At 43.7% G+C, this 20,958-nt stretch overlaps 1 protein-coding gene and 1 pseudogene across 3 annotated transcripts in view; one reads left to right on the top strand and one right to left on the bottom strand.

Annotated features, from left to right (window-relative positions):
• The first annotated feature begins 261 nt into the window (after positions 1-261).
• LOC117694309 (sex comb on midleg-like protein 2) overlaps positions 262-20,958 on the top strand; it is a 143,565-nt gene continuing 122,868 nt past the window's right edge. For 2 of the 3 annotated variants that reach the window (XM_076918325.1, XM_076918323.1), the window contains exons 1-2: positions 286-431; positions 2,663-2,795. The gene's annotated coding sequence lies outside the window, so the exon portion shown is untranslated. Of the gene's footprint in view, positions 432-2,662; positions 2,796-20,958 lie in introns of all 3 variants that reach the window. The other variant, XM_076918324.1, reaches the window with a different exon arrangement.
• On the bottom strand, positions 11,169-12,331 carry LOC117694431 (non-POU domain-containing octamer-binding protein pseudogene; annotated as a pseudogene).

The raw sequence follows: 20,958 nt of genomic DNA, 5'->3' as shown, positions 1-20,958 counted from the left end.
ATTCCTCCTTTCCCCTTTAACGGTTATGTCTTTGTCCCCATTTCAAGTGCCTGCCCTTTGTCTTTTCTGCCTTTATCCTTTCCCCACAATTATTACTGTAATTTTATCTTCCCTTTTAAGAGTCCACCATCACGGGTGTCTCTGTACTTGGCAACCTGGAGCCAGCTTGCAGCAAATCTGCATCTGGGTTCCTTTCCTTTTAAGACCCGCCTATAGGGGGCGGTAGAGGAGGTAGCTCACTTCCGGTTCCCAGAAATCCCTGTTGTGTGATTGGCAGCTTGGGCCGTTGGGCCAGAGGCTGTGGCGCCGAGGTGCTGAGGCCTTAACAGGGCTTTCGCGCCTGGCTTGTGGACATTCTCCGAGTTGAGGGCCTCCTCCTTCGATTCCAAGTGTGGGGTTCGGCCCAGTGGATCCCTCTGCTCACCATGGCAGTGAGTAGAATGTTTCTAGGGATTCGGCCCCGCACCTCCGTGTCTCCTCAGGCGTTTCGTCCTCTCACTTCAGTGTTGCCCTTTGAGGGCCCCTGGAACTTTCTAGTTCCTTGACTTCTCCCTCAACCCAGGGGATGTGGTGGTGGGGCGCTTTCCTAAGTCAGGTTTGTCATGTATTTGAGATGTTTATGACCGGCCTTCCCAGTCGGAGTACGTTTTCAGTGTTGTTGCTGCTTGTTGGGAGTGTGGGGAGCGGTTTCCTTCCCAGGTTTCTCTCTCTCCATGGTCCTTTCCTGCTTCCTCTCTCTCCTACAGCGTCTTCACACCTTTTAGCTCTTCCCTCCACTCTGCCTCCTTCAGAGCTCTGCCCCTCCCGCCCAGGTCTTTCTCTCTCTCTCTCCCCTTCTGTCCTTTTCCCTGAGGCTCCTGGTGGAAGGTGAAGCTTATCTGCTTCCTCCCTGCCCCATCCTTGCTCTCCTACCATCCCCTTGTCCCCCCACTCTCTTGCCTCTGATCCATCCTCAGTCTCTCTATTTTCTTCTGTCTTTTCAACCTCCTTTCCTTCTTTTCTGCACCTTTAGGTTTTCCCTGTGACTTTTCCAGGCTTTTTAACACACTTCCCCAACTCTCTCCCTTTCCTAACCTGTTTCCTTTCTAACCTCTCCATTTCTCTGCATTTTTTACATGCTTAGGTCTCCAATGTTTAATGCATGGGTACGGTTTTGTTGTAAAAGTAGTGTACATAGGTATATATCCCTACTGCTCTTCATGATCGTGGATGGATCAGGTGTTGACAGTCAATTTAAAGTGACTTCATTATTTAAAGGTTTCTTTGGATCTATGTTTTTATGTTCATCACTTGTTCTAGATTTTATGTCTTTTGAATATAGCTATATCATAGCATTGAGTGTAGTATTTATAGCCTATGTTAAATAACAATTTCTTTTTTTCATTTTAAAGAGAGGGGGGACTGTTTTTGTGTGTGATTGTGCCCCTTTTCAAAGGTACCTGCATGTTTCACTTACTGCTTCCCTATTTTTGCTACGTGTAAATGAGAGACACAGCTTTCTTCCAGCTGGCGCATGCATACCCACAGTCACAGAAAACCAGACAGACAGACAGACAGACAGACAGACATTTGTTCCCAAACTTAGGCCTCCAATGTTTTATGTACGGGTATATTTTGGAATATAAGTAATGTTCACTGGGGTATATCCCTATTGCTCTTTATGATCATGAATGTTTCCAGTGACAATACTAATTTAAAGGTTCTTTGGAACTATGTTTCTATGTTCATCACTGCTTTGTGCTAGATTTTATGACTTTTGAATATAGCTATCTCATAGCATTTGAGTGTGGTATTTAAAGCCTTTCTTCAATAGTAACCAATGTCTTCTTTCAGTTTTGGATTGAGTGTGTGTGTCTGTGTGTGTGTGTGTGTGTGTGTTTTCCTTGGCGTGGGTGCCTGCATGTTTAAGTTCCTGTATTCCCCTTTGTGTTAAATATTAGAGAGTTCACAGTTTTGTGCTTGGCATGAGCACACATACTCACAGAGTGAGGAAGAGAGGGAGGGGCTTTAGAGGGAGGGAGAGATATGAGAGATATGAGAGAGAGGGGGGAGGGAGGGAGAAGGAGGGCCCAAGAGACATAGATCAGTAGGCAGAGAGGTAGAGATTTTATTTTATGTTTCTCCAAATATGTGTGTCCCTGGGGATGAGATTCCTTGTGCTTCAGACAGGCATAGATTTCCAAAGAGAGCTTTCTGGAGTTGGTTCTTTCAATCTACCCTGTAGGTTTTAGGATTGAAAATGTTTGCCATATTCGGTGCCATATTCGGTGCCATATTTGACCCTCTTCTTGTTGTGCTTATGAATTTAGGGATTATAGGCCCAACATGCCTTGATGAATATTTCTGTTCTATTTCCCTGTCTTTGCAAGCTGTTGTTGGGCTTCACCTGTCTTGGGCTGTTTTTGAGGTATAGATGTATGTGGAGAGCGATTAAAACCAGGTACACTTATGCATCCTTGTTCAGTACACTTCCATCTGACTTCAATCTTTATGTGATAGCTTTGGCTGAAACTGTCCTGTTTTACCTTTCAAGAAAACTGTATATAGGATGTTAAATTTCCTAATAAATGTTGTACATCAGCAGTAACTTTATATAAGCACCCCAGACCCCAAACTAGCCTGTCTTCTCTAACTACTTCTCCCTTTGCCATCTCTCTCTCAGGAGCCTGCCACTGGAGTACAACCTCCTGGTTTTGGACTACTGGTTGCTGGACAGGGACCTCCCAGTACAGGAGGAATGGTAATTATGGACCTCATACACTGGAACCTAAGAGAAATTATGGCAGACAAACACAGTGTTGCCTAATAGGATCAACTGGGTTTCATCTTGATGGGTCTGTGTTGTGAGAGTTAGATACATGATTGCTTAGACCCAATGTATGACTTATGTTTAAGTTGTGTTCCAGTACAACTAAACTTAAACCAAACCAACACACAAACAAAAAATGTGGCGAAAAGGGATTGACGATATGGAACAGCCTTCAGTTCTTAAATTACTTTTATTTCTTGATGAGTTAGAGGACAAGAAAAATTATTCTTTCCCTATTTTAAGTTTTTTTTATTTTATGTCTGATGGTGTGGTCCTCATACTTAAAATGTTTCCTGCCTATTTAGCATGGGCCTGATTTTTAAAAAGGAACTGTGAGGTATTTCTCCATATATACGGAGCTCAGGGAATAGTCCGGACAGGCCTAGCTGTCCCTTAACATCTTGTTCCTGGGCCAGGGTACACCCAGGATTTTACCTGTGCAAAATTGTGATTCTTGTCCATTGCTTCCCTTTTCAATTTTGGATCTCCTTATCAGTCTTCTAGGCAGCTGAATAAATGTTCTATTCCTAGATAGATTTTTAAGTTGTGATGTGTTCTCCTGAATCTCTGAAGGAGCTGGAGTCTAGGCCACTGCCACCAACCCCAAATCATGTCCAAGTTTCTTATTAACGATGGTGTCTTTTAAGGAAAGGTAGATTGTACCTTTTGGTATTTGCATTAATTCTCATTCAGGGAGTATTATCCTGTACAGAATTATTTCTTTTCTTTTATTTTTATAGGGTATTTTATTTATTTATAGTGCAGGTGTCATCCTCTTTCCCCATTTCCCCTCCCTAGAACCTCCTATTCTATACCCCCTCTTCCTTTATGCTTTTATATAATTTTTATTACATGCATGTGATAAGGTCAGTTCTGGTTGAGGGTCTAGCAATACAAGAGATGCAAATAGTCAAGGAAAAAGCAATACAATAAACACAAATAGTCAAAGAAAAAGCAAGGCATTAAACACAGTTAAGTTAACACTCCCATGATCACTTTTTCTAAGGGCTTATCAGGAAGACCAAAGTATCTGAGCCTACTTCCTTATCCTAGCCCAAGGTCATTTTCATATCTGAAGCCTACTTCCTTGTTCTAGTCAGAAAATTTAGAATCCTGTCTGAACTTACTTCTTTGTTCTGGCCTAATATTTAGATTCCTTCCTGAGATTACTTCTTTGTTGTAGCCTATGATTTAGACTCCTACCTGAAATTACTTCTTTGTTCTAGTCTAATGTCAGATTCCTGCTTGAAGCCTACTTCCTTGCGCTTGGCCAATGTCATACTCCTGTCAAACAGCCCCGTTCCTTGCCCGTGGACCTTGGCAGCTTCTTGTTAAGCAGCCCTAAAAGCCCCCCCCCCCCCTTTTTATTTCGTTAACAAGACTGAGCCTGTCTTACTCAGTCTTGTTAACAGAGTTATTTCTGGTCTTCTGTTTGTAATTTGTTGACATTGAAAGTATTTGAAATGTACCATCCTGAGAATGCATACCTACTTGGATTATAAAATTTCTTTTGTGAGGATTTTGATAGTTCCATAAGTCTGTTATTTTGACTTTTACCTGCTTTGCAGGTATAGGTTCCTGAGCTTTTACAAAAGCACTGGTATCAATTCCTCAGACCTGCATTCAGGGGTGATTCCTGTCCCCCTCCTTGTGTAACCCAGGGTGAAAATGCCTTCCTAAGCCAGTATTGATTTTTCCCAAGGAAGAACATGTAAAAGATATTGTTGAACTATAGTTTTTGATAGAACTATTCAACAAAATCACACAGTACAGCATGTCTCACATGGACGTTGGGTGTGGAAATGAGGGGAGCCTCTTGGAGAGGGAGGAAAGAAGACACGGGACAGGGAGAGTGAAGCTTTTATCAGGCCTGTGTCACATGAACACAGGAGTGATGCCTTTGCTTCTTGGGTCACTGTAGATGATGTGTCTCATCGTTGGTTCCCTGGAGAGCTGGCTGTAAGGATGCCTGATTGTTGTGAAGTCACCTCTGTCTGTGGATGTGCCTGATTGCCAGCCTTCCTCTCGTTTTCTTACTATAAAGAGGTGAATTGAAAAAGGAAGGAGGTGATGGTGAGGCAGGAATAGGGGCATCAGATCACTTAAACTGCTTTCTGTAGGGACATCATCAATTTTAGGGTATAGCTGATCCTCACAATAGGGAATGTTTGATAGTTGTTGGCATCAGGCTCTTCTATGGACAGTGGTTGTTAATCCTGTAAGAGGAACGGATAATTGGTTGGAAATTTTTTGAATTTGTCATTCAAAGAATATGGAGAAGAAGTTAATGAAGCAGGGAGCAAATTGTAAAAAGAGAGAAATGAGAAGAGGGGTTAGGAAGGGCAGTATCCATTTTCATATGGGGTTTTTGAAACCCCAGGGATCAATGGCATCAAGTTGTTCCTTTCGTTTCTGGAGGTCTGTTTGTAGATTTTAGATTTTGTTTTTTACTACATTTGACTGATACAGAAGCAGCATTCTACTTGGAGAAAAAGGCAAAGGCTACCCTCTTTAGCAGTAAGAAAATCTGCCAGGGAATTGATCTGTTCTTGGAGAATGAGTATGGTTTAAGCCACCTGTTGAAGATTGGGGATAACCTAGGAAGAAAACTGATTGTGCAAGATTAGAGATGTAGTCTGTCCTACTCTTCTGGTAGCAACACTTGCATTTTTTCCTGTAGTGGCCAGGAGTGGCAGTATTTGAACTGCTCCTTTGTTGTGTTGTTCAGCTATTAAGTCCACAACCAGAATTGGTAGGGTTCTCTGTGAGTTACCCCTAATTTATGGAAAAGAAACACCAATGTGCAAACTTCTGACCAGTTGGCAGGTAGATGATGATATACCTGAAAACCTGATGGTTTTGTTGCAGTCTAGGGAATTAGCGTTTTTATGGAAGTTGTCCCAGATGCCTTAAAACAGTCTTCCATTCCCAAGAGAGTGCTATCGAAAAGGTGTGGTATCCTGGCAACACCAGACTCAGGGCAGCTGGTGAAAGGTGAAATAAGGTTACTTGACAGGGTCACTGGAGATACTGTAAGTGGCAGTTGTGAGCTAGTTCCAGGGTGTACACATAGCCAGAAATCTTTAAAGCAGCCAGGTTGAATGACATTAAAGGTGTTGGTAGGCTGAGGTCAAGGTTTTAAGCAGAAGACAAAATGACAGGCTAGTGTTTTTTATGAGAGGAGATGTCAAGGAAGAAATGACCTTGGAGGAGTATTTAATTATTTCCCCTATTTCTCCAGTTTCCAGAGGTTGGAAAATTGGGACATATTTTCTCTGGATGTGAATAGTACTTTTGGGGGACCCAAATTTGTTTTCACGTTAGAGATTACCAACAACACCTGTTTTTCACCTGGGATTCTATGAGTCCTGAATATAGAAGAAGAGGGTCTTGCATCACTTATAGAAGAGGTGATTGGTCTATGATCCTAACATATGTGTCTGACAAGACCAATGCATCCCATATTCATCTGGCCATTTCTTATATTAATATTAATCATTCCATTTGTCTACATCTCTAATGATATCCCACTTCCTGCTTACCCCCTCTACTAAACCTGCATCCCATGATATTCCACTTCCCAGTTACTCCTCCACCAGTCACCCATCCCACATCTGCCTTCCCCTATCCCTTTTTCCTGTATAAGGGTACTCCCACACCCATATTCTTCTGTCCCACTGCTCCAGAATACCCCTGTGTTGGGGCATCAAACCTCCCTGGGACACAGGGTCTCCCCTCCCATTGCTGTCAGGCAAGGCCATCCTCTGCTACACATGTATCTGGAGCCATGGATCCCTCCATGTACTTCTTGGTTGGTGATCTAGACTCTGGGGGAACTGGGTGGTCAGGCCAGCCCATTGTTCTTCCTATGGGGTTGCAATCCCCCGCTGCTCCAGTCCTTCCACCAGCCAGCTCTGACACCAGGTTCCCTGAGCTCAGTCTGATTGTTGGCTGCAAGCATCCACCTCTGCATTGGTCAGTTGCTGGCCAGACTTCCCAAGGAACCACCACATCAGGTTTTCATGAGCAAGTGAGTCTTCACCATGGCATCAGTGCTGGGTTTGGTGTCTGCAGATATAATGGATTCCCAGGTGGGGCTGTCCCAGTTGGCCCTTTCTTCAGTCTCTGTTCCAGTTTTTGTTCCTGTTCTTCCTTTGGACAGGAACATTTCTAGGTTAAAAAACATTTGAGATGGGTGGGTGGCCTCATCCCTCGACAAGGGGCTGTGCCTATATACTGGACGTGGTCTTCACAGGTTCTGTCTCCTCCTTCTCTGTGCATTTCAGCTAAAGCCACTCCCATTGGGTCCTGGGAGCCTTATGTTCTCTTGTGTCTGGGACTTTCCAGTGACTATCCCCAGTTCCTTATACAACCTGCTACCTATTTTGTTTGATTTCCTGTCCCTCGGTACCTTTCTCACAGCTCCTCTAGTACCTGATACTGCCACCCTTATTTCCTCCACCTCCTTTCTCCCTCCCTGCTTCCCCTCCCCTTTCACCTCTAACAATCATCCTGTCTGCCCCCTGCACCCTAATGCAGGACTGAAGCATTAACACCCTAGTCTTCCTTCTACACTCTATATGGTCTGTGTGTTGTATCTTGGGTACTGTAAACTTTTGGGCTAATATCTACTTATTAATGAGTACATGCCATGTGTGTTCTTTTGTGTTGAGTTTTACCCAAATCGAGTTTTAGCCAAATTGAGTTTTACCCAATCAAGGTGAAGTTTCTGCGACAATTTGGCAAGAATGGCTTTTAGGGAGTGGTTAGTCCATTCTATCTTTCCTGAAGACTTGGGGTGATAGGGAATATGAAAATACTAAGGGATGTTGAGGGCTTTAGATATAGTTTGAGAAACTTGGCAGGTGAATTTGGGAACATTGTCTGATTAGAGAGAAGCTGGGATTCTAAATCAAGGAATGATCTCTCGAAGGATAAGATCAGAGATGCTCTGAGCCCTTTTGTTTGTGGTAGAGAATGCCTCCACCCATACTGAGAAGGTGTCCACCAAGATCAGGAGGTACTTGGAATGTTTGCTAGTGGGCATGTGGGTAAAGTAAAGTTGCCAGTCAGTTCCAGGGAGGGAACCCCTAGCTTGGTGGGTAGGAAAAGGGGTGCTATGGTACCTGGAGTTGGGGTCTGACATCTGACAGATTTTGCAAGAGTCAGTGATAGATATTAAGAAACATAAGTCCTCAAGGGTAGTCGGTAGATGGGTCTTAACAAAATAAGATAATGCTTGGCTGTTAGGATAGAAAAGCTGGTGGAGATAGGAAGGAGTTTGATGAGTGTCTGGGTTAGTGAAGAGAAGTGGGTTGTGGAATGAGAATGTCCTGTGGTGGATGAAACAGTCTGGGCCCCTAAGGGCCACAACGCTAGCTGCCTTGGTGGTTTGCTTTGGAGATAATAGAGTCATTTGTCTGATGGGACCTGCAATGGACAATTACAATAGTTATGGGAAGATGCCAGGGAGGCCTTTTATCATGGCCATAATTTGGTTGGCATTAGTTACTGATCTTCCTTTTGTCCTAAGTAACCTGAGCTCCCTCCAGATAGTAGCATGGGTCAGGAGGATATGGAAAGCATATTTGGAGTCTGTATAGATGTTTAGGGATTGTCCCTTAGCAGTTTATAGGCTTGAATAAGTGGTATCAGTTCAGCTTATTGATTAGTGGTGTAGGTATAGAGGGCCTTTGCCTCAACCATCTCTGTGTCTGACACTATAGCATAGTCTGCTCTTTTGGCTCCTTCATGTAAAAAGGAGCTGCCATGTGTATACTGGGCAGAGATGGCCTGAGGCAGTGTGCCCTCCTGTGTGTGTCAAAGATGGAGTAATAGTTTTTCTAAGGTTTGAGTGCAGGAGTGGGATAAGGAGAAGTCAGCATTTGGTTAAGGAAAAAGATGGAAATATTACAAGGTGGGCATGATTGGAAAGTAAGTATAGAGTCTTTTATTAATGCTACCTGAAGGGAAAGAACCCTGGAGTGAGGTAGTGTTTATAAGCCTTTTTAAGTTAGGAACTGTGACAGGTTATGAGTAGAAAAGACAGTGATAGGTAACCCAAAGGCTAGTTTTTGGACTCTCAAATAAGTAGTTCAGTGGGTACTAAAGTATGTATACCAGATGCCCATCCCTGGATGGTTAGGTCTAGTTTTTTTATAAGTATGCTACTGGTGCAAAAGACGGTCCAAGTTGGTGGCCTAGGACTCCAAGGGTATATCCCTCCTTTTCTGTTACATAGAGGGAGAAGGGTCAGGTTAGGTCAAGGAGGTCTTGAGGTCTGCAGAGGGCCTGTTGGGACTTTGAAAATGCTTGGTAACAGGTTTCAGAAGAGGTTCATGGGTGGGTCCTAATGCTGCTTCATACAAGGGCTAGGAAAGGAGGTTAAAGGAAGGAACTCAGGAATATTAAAAAAATTAGTGATTCCTGGGAATGATCAAATCTCTTCCTTTGTAGAGGGGACTGTTAGAGACTGAGTTAGATTTTTTTCTAAGTAATGGCGTTGTGGGTTGGGGTAATTTTTAGTCCCAAATAGGTGACCTGAGGAGTGGACAAGTAGACTTTAGAAGGTGAGATTCTGTAGCATTGACTGGGCAGGAAACTAGAAGGCCATGGGTGTTAATTTGGCTGATTTCTAGAGACAGACAGAAGAGAATATTATCAACATAATGAATAATCTTAGATTTAGGGAGAGACAGAGAGAATAGGTCAGAAGTCAGAGCCTGGCCAAGCAGATGTGGGCTGTCTCTGAATCCCTGAGGTAGAACAGTCCAGGTGAGTTGGGTAGAAAAGTGGGTATCAGGGTCAGTCCAGGTAATGGCAAAGATGTTTTGTGACTGCACATCTAAGGGGATAAAAAAGAATCCATCCTTGAGATCTAGGATTGAAAAATGAGATGTTCCCAAGGGGATAGTGGAAAGAAGTATGTAAGGGTTAGCCACAACAGGGTGGAGAGGAACCACTGCAGAATTAAGGAGCCTGAGATTTTTGAACCAGGTGATAGGTACCATTGTGTTTTGTGTTTTTTCAACTGCTAATATAGGAGTGTTGAAAGGGGAAGACAGGACTGAGGAGCTTTTTCTTAGGAGGTTAGAGATAATAGGTTTAAGTCCCCTGAGGGTCTGGAGAGAAGGAGAGAGAGAGAGAGAGAGAGAGAGAGAGAGAGAGAGAGAGAGAGAGAGAGAGAGAGAGAGAGAGAGAGGGGGTATTCAGCTTGGGTGATGTACTTGGTAGGGTCTTGTAATTGGATGACAACAGGAGAATGGTATTTAGCAACAGTAAGGTTCTGGACCTCCCAGACTTAGGGAAATGACATGGTAGAGTTAGCAGGTTTGGGTGGTTAGAAGAAGGAAGAGTTTGGGTTTAGGCAAATGGGGAGAGCAAAAGAAACAGAAGTTCCAGCTTTAGCTAGAAGATCCCTTCCCAATAATGGTACAGGATATATTGGTGCTACCTAAAAGGAATGGGTGAGAGGAACACCCCTAAAGTCTAAGTGAGGGTATCTGATGAGGTTGGTAAGGCTGTTCTCCTACCCCAACAGTAGGGAAATGAGAAGGAGAGGTAGGTCAGCAAAACTTCAAAGAATCAAGTAAGGGAACATGTACACTAATTAGACCATCTATCCCAGTGACTTCCCTCAAAGGAAGAAGCAAAACTGGGTTAGGGTGAGTGGAGGAAGAAGTTGTGGGGGTTGAGTGTAGATAGTGAATGGTTAGAGGGCTGAAAGGAGGTTGCCAGTGTAGGACTTCTAAAGTGCCCTATAGTTGGGAAGGGAAGGGAAGAGTCTGGAGAAGCAGGGTTGAGGAGGCTCTGGAGAAGTCTGGTAAAATGAGGAAGCTGGGGAGGTCAGGAAAGCATGAGAGGTTGTAGAGGCAGTTTAGGGATGGTAAGGAGGAGGTTTGTTAGCTGCATCAATGATAGTAGAAGTTTTGTCTGGATGAGATTTCATAGCTAGAAGGAGTGATTTGGAACAGGAGAAGCAAAGGGAAGGTTTGCAGCAAAGATGAGTAAAAACATGGGCATTGAGAACCTCTTTCCATTTTCAGGATTGCTGGCAAAAATTATAAAGATCCTTTAAAATAGTAGGATCATTTTCCTATGGTTCTCTAGGCCCTCAAAGATCAATATATTTTCAGGAACACACCAGGCAGACTTGATAATGCACTATACCACAGATTTGACTTCTTAAATACCACCCCCCCTTGCCATCTGCCTTCAAGCATACTCTCTAGAGTAGTACAAGCAGGGAAGACCTATCTATTGGGAAGAACCCCTAACACTTTTTCAGGGTAAAATTCTGGTTAGTCCAAAAAGGGCCCTTCTTTTAAGGGCTGCAGGAAACTAGACAATGCAACTTTATCTAATATTTGCAGCATTTATTTGGAGCAAATTAAGCAGGAACTGGATGGCTGAATGCAGGAGGAGTTCTACCAATTGCTCCAACTCCTTCCATTGTAGCAGCTTGGCTTGGTTGTTGTTGGGGTCAATCCAAAGGTTCCATCTGGCATCATAGTGGCAGGTCCTGGAGGAGCTGGAGTACCAGGTGGCACAGGAGTAGGGGATATGGCACCTCTATTGTTTATGCCTGTAGCACCTCCCATAGCCATTTGGCCCATCCATATTTCTTGTTCTCTCACATCATAGGCACATGGGAGATGTACCACATCAGGGAAAGTTCCCTTGAATCCTTCCTATTGTAGTTGCATTATTTCTTCTTGTTGCCGCATCTCTTCCTCATGGTGCCTGTGTTCCTCTTCCTGCCTGAGTTGTAACTGCTTTCATTTCTGAACCTCTTGGTTATGCAGCTCCTCCATCCTCTGAAGCTCTTCTTGACATCTCATTAAATCCTGCCTCATTAGCATAACATGGTGCTCATGGGGCACTGCCTTTATCTCCATCTTCAGCTTCTCATGAGCCTCCTTGATGTTCCAGTCCACTTGATCCTGCTGTTGCTTCTTCATCCCAATGAGTGCCTTCCAGCACATGGCATACTCATACTCAAAGGACACAGGTTGTGCAAATCTGGGTGGCTCTTCTCTCTCCTTGTGAAATTGTTGGTTCTTTATAACCAGCTTCTCTGGAAGTCCCTCTTCATCATTTAACTGGTTCATAGGCTCCATAGTCACAGCCTGAGGAAATGTGGTTAGCAAGAAGGAGCCTTCACTGCATCTGTCCAGATCTTTCTGAGCAGCTGGTTTCCCTGAGAACTCAACAATGCCTTCCTCAGTCATTCACAATGACTACAGCCCTCTCTACCTGGCCAAACACAGAAAAGACTTCTTCCAACAGTTTGTTAGACACGTACTGAGGAAGGTTGCAGACTGTAAGGGATGCACTGTGACAGGCAACGTGCACTCACAGCTGCTTTCCACAGAGTGGCACATTGTCCAGCTCCACTTTGGCAATTTCCACTAGGGTGCGTGTTTCCAAGCAAATAAAGCCAAGGCCTTTATCTTTAGGAATGAAATCTTCCCCTGCTTTTCCATATTTCTCAAAAAGTTTCCCCATTTCCTCCTCAGTGATGCCAGGGGGAAGACTGCCCACAAAGAGACAGCTACACTGGGTAAAGGTCTTCTCTCCTGGTTTCCTAAAATTCTTCAGGTCAGTAGTCAAGCCTTCATTCTGGCTGCTAGCCTGCTGTCCATTTGCAGGTTTTGGTAGGGGTGGTGGCTGCTGCTGCTGCTGCTGATGTTGATGATGCTTCCTTGGAGTATGATTCTGCTTCTCCAGGTTAAAGGTTTTATTGCTCTGCAGTTTTGCACCCTTGACTTAGATTTGAACACAGCAAAGTGTCTGCCTCCCAGTCCTCTCTAACCCTGATGCCTCTGCCCACAGTTCTTTGGACTCAGAGCTTTATTAATCTTGACAATCCCCCCCCCCACACCGTGTTTTAATTACTTTCTCATCTTTATTTCCCTCAACCCCAGAGACACTGCCACATATACCACAAAACCTAACCATCCTCCAATAACCTAGTCCCATTCCTGCATTCACTCCCAGGTGAGAATTCAGACAAATGTCCACAGAGGTTACAGCTTACATATGGTTCTGTTATATCTCATATATGACCCCTTCATGTCCTAAGGAAGACATTTTCTCTTAGAGATTTTCATTTTAATATATCTTAAAAATCTCTTGTGTTAATTTGCCTCCATCTTTTCCTTGGGTAAGGACTACACTTCTGTGTCACTGATGTTGCTGTTCACAGCTTTTCTTGATAGGCCTAGTACAATCTTGGGAACAGGGTTGCTTTGTGTTGAAAGTCTGACCATAGCTCTTAGTCTTGCCTATCTTGGGTAGTTACGCTGTGCATTTTTTATTGGTGTATGATGATTTATTCCTGATACCTTCAGTTTGAAAATTTTTCTGAGTAATGCAGCATCACCTTATTAAAATAATTTGAAGCCTTTTCAAAAAATAGTAGGATCAAAAGTGTCATTAAATGACCATTTAGAGACATTATCTAGTGTGTATTGGGGCCAAACCTGATTGCAAAAGTGGATAAATCTGGAAGAATTTGAATCAGGCTCTAGTTTTAGAGGTTTTCCATGAGGCATCCTGGTGGGGAGCCTGGAGGTACAGATAAAGATGAGATACCTATTGAGTGAGAGTAGGAGTTATTCCTTTTACCACTTGTAGCATTCTGAGGATAAATTTAATAACTGAGAACAAGCAGCCAGGCTAGATTACCAGGTTGTCATGTGGCAACTAGGGACTGAGCTGAAGGCCAGTGCCCAAGGAAGAATGGTTCACCTAAGCCTAGGATTTTCAAGCAGTGTGGGAGAGAAACTATCTGAAGGAGAGAGATATCTCGCCCAAGGGAAGAGGTCCTAAGACAAAGAGTCTGTGAGAAGGGTCATTCGTGCAGACTGTGGATACATTCATCTTCAGGGACACTAGACAGTGGCCAGCCCTCTCTTGGCACCTGAAATAGTTGATGCTGATCATGGTGAGAAGCTTACCAGTGTGCTGGTGTTTGGATAGAGATGTCTAGAAATCTGATGGCCAGAAGGTGAGCCTGGATAGTAAGTGGTCTTGTAGGGATGGGAGTCCTGGCCTGTGGGCTTGTCCCACACAGCAATGGCCACCCCATGTGGAAACAGGACTATGAAACTGTGCTCCCCTGTGGCAACAGGACCTAGAACACAGGAGTCCACGATCAGAGGCTCAGATCCACAGATAGAACTGTGCAGCATGTCCGAACAAAATCATACCACACCGCAGGTCTTGGAAGGTTTATTGGGAGAGGAAATGGAGGGAGGCTCTGGGAAAGGGGAAAAAAGAAGAGAGGGGGCAGGGAGACGGAGGCTTTTAATGAGACCATGTTGCATATAAAAAGAGACATGTGATAGAGTCCATGGTGCATGTGCAAAGGGATAGACACAGAGTGATGCTGGCCCCACTTGGGCCACTAGAGATGACATGTATCCTCACTGGTTCCCTGGATAGCTGGCTGTAAGGTGTCTGATTGTCATGAAGTCACATCTAGGTGACCATGGATGTTCCTGATTGCCATAAGTCTTCTCCTCTCTCAGTGGTAGTAGACTATTCAGTTTTGCTAAGCTGTGAGCTTTTTGAAAGTAGGTGTTGGTGATATTATCCTCTTATTCCTTGAAGATTCCATACATGTATAGCTTAGGTTTTTTTTTTTATCATTTTAACAGCTTCATACACTTTCTAGTTCCCTCCTACCACTATAACATTGCATAAAATTACTCAAAGTGAGTAATACAATTTTCTCTGATTTCTATGTGTCCTACTGAGCTCATTTAAAGTTCCTTACATAAGTGCTGGTGGAGGATTACCTGCTGTCCCATGGGCAGCTTCTGAGTAACCACACCAGGGAAGAAGAGGAAAGCCTCCTGGAGGAGATACCAACTTGCCACAGACCTTGGGGAAGGAGTAGTACCTCCTGAAGAACACCTGCACAGTCCTTGTATATCGAAGGGTGTAGACTAGTTTGGGGTTCTTGCTTAGGTCACTGAGCTGCTGTGAGTTGACAGATGTCTTTGCCATGCTGTGTTCTTAAAACACTGTTTCCCATATTTCTCTCGATGTGCCTGTTCTATGTGTACATTCCAGTTCACTCCCAGACTAAAGACATGTTCTAGTCTTTCTATGACAAATAAGAGGTGACATGGATGTGTCATGCCGTGTAGAGCTCATCCAAACTTAACTCCTTTTCAGCCTGTTGACCTGTTAGGGGCCTGTGCATTATTGCTGCCCACTGTTGAAAGCTGCTTCTCTCACAGAGGCTCAAGAAGTGCCAATAAGCAGGAGGAATCCTAGATACTCTGCAGGGTTGCAGATATAGATAGGATGTTGTTTTGAGTTCCCAGAAGCTTCTGTAATATATAAGGCCCAGACTCTGGACTCTGAATGGGCTTTCTGAAACCTCAAAGCTCATCAGACCTCCACAGACACACTTCCTCCAACCAGACCAGACCTATTAATCATTTCAAAAAGTGCCACTCCCTATTGAAATCTTTCAGCCTTTGGGGTCCATTATTATTCAAATCCCTACCTCTTTTCTAAGTTTTAAAAAAAAAATCTAACATTTCATGAGTCCTAGGGAGGTAGGTGTCTGTGGGTGTAGGTGAGAGTGTGCTTTGGCAGGTGCATGAGGTCTTCTCTATGTGCTTGTGTGTGGTATTGTAAATATAACATACACATGCATGCAGAACCCTTTAAACTTGTCATCTTTATATGAGAATTTAGAGGCGAGTAGACTATTTCCTTCCACCATGTGAGTTTGGGGTTTGAACTTTAGCCTTGTTGCCCAGGATTTATGTCTGCTGCAGCAACATGCTCTTGCCTGAGCCATCCTTTAGATATTCTTCTTAGAGTGGTCTACAATTATCTCTCTTCTTGCATCCAGTTGTTCTTTGCCACATCATTATAAGGCTCTAACTGTATTTATGTTTTTCAGATATGAAGAACCCTGCTGTATCAGCCTGGACAGTATTGGGTAGATGGATGTATGCATGGTTGGCTGGATGGACAGATGAGTTGGTGGATGGATAGATGGATGGAAGGATTGATGTTCATCTTGTTAGTTATTTCATTTCTCTTTTCATTGCTGAATTAGATCCTTTGTTCTGTGTGGCCAGAACTCATGGATTTCTGACTTTGCTCTGCTGGCTGCTACCTCCCAAGAGCTGGATGCTATCAGGCAACAGTGATTAAATTTTTCTCCTGATTTTGTACATTCAAGATCTGTTTTTTATCCCTTGCCCTATTCTCCTCCACAATATCTTTTCTTCCTATCCAATTTTTATCCCCCTCCTGTCCATTCTTTTGACTCACACCTGTGACTTTTGACCTGTGCCTTCTCCTCTTCTGCCCAGTTGTTACATTTTTTCTTTCTCCCTCTTTCCCCATATCTTCAGCCTATACCTCCTTTAATGGCTATTTTTTTGTCCCCATTTTTTGTCACACTTCCCCACTTTGAGTGCCTGCCTTTCATCCCTTCTGCCTTTATCCTCCCCAACATTGTTACTGAAAGTTTATGTTCCCATTTAAAACACTCTACTCAATTGTTCCATGTGCAAGACAGTTTTCCTTTATCCCCACTTTCCAGCTTCCATTTTTACCATTCCAGCCTCCATTATTTTTTTACTATTGTCTTTTTTAATTTTTTGTGTTTTTTTGTTTCTTTATTTGTTTTGTTTTTTGGTGGTGGTGGTGGTGGTGGTGGTGGTGCTGCTGCTGCTGCTGCTGCTGCTTCTGCTGTTGTGGGCTGTACAACCATATACATCACAGTTAGCTGTTTCTTGAGATAGGGTCTGTATGTTACCAGGGTTGTCTGGAACTCAGAGATGGCCCTATTTTTGCTTCACGAATATTAGGAGGGAATCTTGGTCAGTCATCAAGGCCAGATGTGTAATTTCAAAGCATTTCCATTTCTCCCTTTGACAGTCCTATCCCTGTTGTCCACCCTTTTCCTGTCTTCTGGAATTTGCTGCTCTTCCAAACCCTCTTCTTCCTTTTGTATGTCATCACAACCAGACTCTGTTTCTTTCAAGTTTACCCTTTCTCAAACCTTCCCCACACACTTCCACATTCCCACATGCAACCATTACTCCAAGCCTATTCCCTCTTCTTGCTTTGGGCTGATCTCTAGCCTTTATCAAGCTCCCACCCGATTTCTCTCTGTGACACACTTACATATAAAAATATATATGTTCTGCTTCCTCTCACTCCTACAGCGTTTTCACACCTATTTGTTCTTCCCTCCACTCTGCCTCCTTCAGAGCTCTGCCCCTCCCGCCCAGGTCTTTCTCTCTCTCTCTCTCCCCTTGTGTCCTTTTCCCTGAGGCTCCTGGTGGAAGGTGAAGCTTATCTGCTTCCTCCCTGCCCCATCCTTGCTCTCCTACCATCCCCTTGTCCCCCCCACTCTCTTGCCCCTGCTCCTCCTCATTCCCCCTATTGCCTTCTGTCTTTCCAACCTCAATTTCTCCTTTCCTCTACCTTTAGTTTTTCCCAGTGTCTTTTCCAGGTTTTTGAACACTCTTTGCCATCTCTCTCCCTTTTCCTACCTTGTCTGCTTTTTAACCTCTGCACTTCTCCACATTTGTTCCCATACTTAGGTCTCCAGTTTTTCTGTGTGGGTATATTTTTGGAGTACAAGTAGTATAGCTATGTGTATATCCTGTTTGCTGTTTATGATCAGGGATGGATCAGGTGTTGATAGTCAGTTTCCAGTGAAAACATTATTAAATGTTTCTTTGAATCTATTTTCTTAGCTTCAGCAGGCGTTTTTGCTATATTTTATGACTTTTGAAGTATAGATGTCCCATATCATTTGAGTATGGTATTTAGAGCCTGTATTCAATAACAACCCATGTCTTGTTTGATTTTTGAATAGAGTGTGTTTGTGTGAGTGTGTTTGTCTCTCTCTATGGTGTACGTATGTCCTTTGTCTTGTATGTCTCCATGATTGTCAGCCTGTATATCTTTTTGTGTTGTGTAAGAGATACCCAAGTTAGCATATAACACACACACACACACACACACACACACACACACACACACACACATACACAGTGAGAGAGCAAGAGAGACAGACACACAGAGACACAAAAGGGAGAGACACAGAGATAAAAATCACACACACACAGTGAGAGAGCAAGAGAGACAGACACACAGAGACACAAAAGGGAGAGACACAGAGATAAAAAGAGTCTCACACATACCACACAGAGACAGAGAGACAGAGCAACAGAGCAGAGATAGAAAGACACAGGGTGGCAGGCAGGGAGGGGAGGGATGGAGATAGGTATACATAAAGATAAGTATAGAGTTTATTTCATATTTCTTCTTTTTATGTGTGTCCTTGGGGATACAGAACCCTATGCTTCAGGCAGGCATAAAGATTTCCAATGAGATCTTTCTGACCTTTCTGGAGTTGATTCTTTCGATACACCCTATTGGGTTTTGGATTGAAAATGTTTGTCATGTTTGCTACCAAGCCTCTTACAGTGTTGTCCCCTTGATTTTTCTAGGAGTTTGTAGATTTTTTTCTGAGGGCAAAGATAAACCTGCAAATTTTCAGAGTAGAAAATGTCCTGTTTTTACATCGTTATTTTGAATCAGGTCTTTGTTAATGTCTGATACCATGCTTCAAATTGCCCTGCATCTAAAACAGGTTGTGTGACATTGTCTTATTGTGTCCTTGGCTGGACTGAAAGCCTATATACCCTCCCCACAGCTTCTGTAATGCTGCAATTTCCTAGTGCACCACCATGCCCAATCTGGTCAGATTTTATTTTTCTCAGGAAGCACAACTTTGAGATTAGTATCTGTCCTGAGCTCCTGATCCAAATGCTGCCCCCTTTGTAGTGCAGGGATTACAGGGGTATGCCTTCCTTCATAGTGCTAGAATTGCAGGGGTTGGCTTTTTATCACCCTGAAATATACATATTCTTCTTACATGTGTGTTTCTCATGTTGTTATCCACCCTCTTATGTGGAAAACCTGTGAGGATTATCACTTACTTATGTTTTATTCAGTCATTTGGAATTTTTATTTATCTTTTTATGTTCCAAATGCATTGTTTATGAGTATTTGGTTAATTATCACAAATATGACATTTACTATATGTGTGTAAATATTTTCTGAGCATAGGCATCAAGGACTCCCTGACTCCACAGCTGTATTCTGTTTTGGACCCTTTCCTATAGGAACCTCATCTGTGTTTGCCTTTTAGGAAACAACAACAACAACAACAACAACAAAATACCTATATTAGAACCTGTATATAATGGTGGTGTTTGCCACTGTGTGTATATTTTGGTTATCTGCAGATAATGGAATTGTCTCCACTGATGCAAAGTAAAAATGCTTTGGGATATGGCAAGAAATTAGACTAAGGAATATAGTCCATTGAAACAGAATGTTATTCTGCCCTAGGTACTAGACTTCCTGTAGGTAGAACCTTGCAGTAGAAGTTTTATTAATTAGGATATTGTGATTTATGGACAAATTGTAGCTTTGGAAGTGTCATAGGAATTTCATGGCTTTTTAAATCTTTCTATGGTGCCTACTTTGCAAGTAGAGTGTTTGTAATAGAACTCTCAGCGGAGAAGCAATAAGGAAAATTCTTCCTGTTTAGTCCATGTTAACAGGTAGCTCTGTGCTTTTCAACTAACCTTTGGTTATCAATCACATGTAAGTTCTTCTAATAACTCTGTGACCTAAGTCCAGTCTGTCTTGGTGTTTTTTCTTCTTTCTTTTTATTGGATATTATATTTACATTTCAGATTATATCCCCTTACCCCTTTCCCCCCCACCCAGCAACCCCCTATGCCATCCCCCCTCCTCCTGCTTCTATGAGGATGTGTCCCCACCTAAGCCCCACTCAGTGTTCAGCCTTCATGGGACCAAGGATTTCCTCTCCCACCTATGCCGGAACGGCCATCCTCCCCTACATATACAGCTGGAGTCACGGGTCCCTCCCTATGTGCTACCAGGCTGGTGGTTTACACCCTGGGGAGCTCTGGTTGGTTGGTATTGTTGCTCTCCTCATGCGGCCACAAACCTTTTCAGCTCCTTCCTGACCATGGGGTTTCCAATGGAGGAGTTAGAGAGAAGACTCAAGGAGCTGAAAGGGTTTGTCTTGCTATTTTAAGAGTCCCCCATCACGGGTGTCTCTGTACTTGGCAACCTGGAGCTGACTTCCTGCAAATCTGCATCTGGGTTCCTTTCCTTGGTCGGCAGGCTCCTTTTAAGACCCGCCTATAGGGGGCGGTAGAGGAGGTAGCTCACTTCCGGTTCCCAGAAATCCCTGTTGTGTGATTGGCAGCTTGGGCCGTTGGGCCAGAGGCTGTGGCGCCGAGGTGCTGAGGCCTTAACAGGGCTTTCGCGCCTGGCTTGTGGACATTCTCCGAGTTGAGGGCCTCCTCCTTCGATTCCAAGTGTGGGGTTCGGCCCAGTGGATCCCTCTGCTCACCATGGCAGTGAGTAGAATGTTTCTAGGGATTCGGCCCTCGTCTCCTCAGTGTCCCCTCACTTTTCTCCTCTCCTTCCAGTGTGCCCTTTGAGGGCCCCTGGAACTTTCTTTTTCATTGACTTCTCCCTCAACCCAGGGGATGTGGTGGTGGGGCCTTTCCTGCGTCCATGGGCTTTCTCATGTATTTAGAGGGGAGAAGACCAGCCTTCCCAGGGAGACGTTTTCAGTGTTGTTTAGCTGCTTGTTGGTGAGTGTGAGGAGCAGGTTTCCTTCCCAGGTTTTTCTCTCTCCATGGTCCTCTTCCTGTCTTCCTTCTCTCCTACAGCGTCACTTCACACCTTTTAGCATGTTCCCTAAACATTGCCTCCTCTGTAGGCTCTGCCTTGTACCTGTCCAGTCTTTCACTCTCTCACTCCCCATTCTGTCCTGTTCCCTGGGTTACTGGGATGGAAGGTGAAGCTTATCTGAGCCTCCCTGCCCCAATCCTTGCTCTCTCAGGATTAAATAGGAGGACCTGCTTTAACAATTGTATTCTTGGTAACTCAAGAAGAACCTGTAAGGGAGATTCAACAGGGTAATATTAGATGCTAGCTGAATTTCTGTAATGAGGAGTGACTATAGCAGAAATGTTCCCATCAATTCAAAGTCGTCATCACCTTTGCAGACAGACTTCATTCATGGGACCTGTGATATTAGGTTT

The sequence above is a fragment of the Arvicanthis niloticus genome, chromosome X (genome assembly GCF_011762505.2).
Source record: "Arvicanthis niloticus isolate mArvNil1 chromosome X, mArvNil1.pat.X, whole genome shotgun sequence".
Classification (NCBI taxonomy): Eukaryota; Metazoa; Chordata; class Mammalia; order Rodentia; family Muridae; genus Arvicanthis; species Arvicanthis niloticus.
The sequence above is the reverse complement of the archived record's forward strand: the minus strand, read 5'-3'. Positions and strand labels throughout refer to the sequence as shown.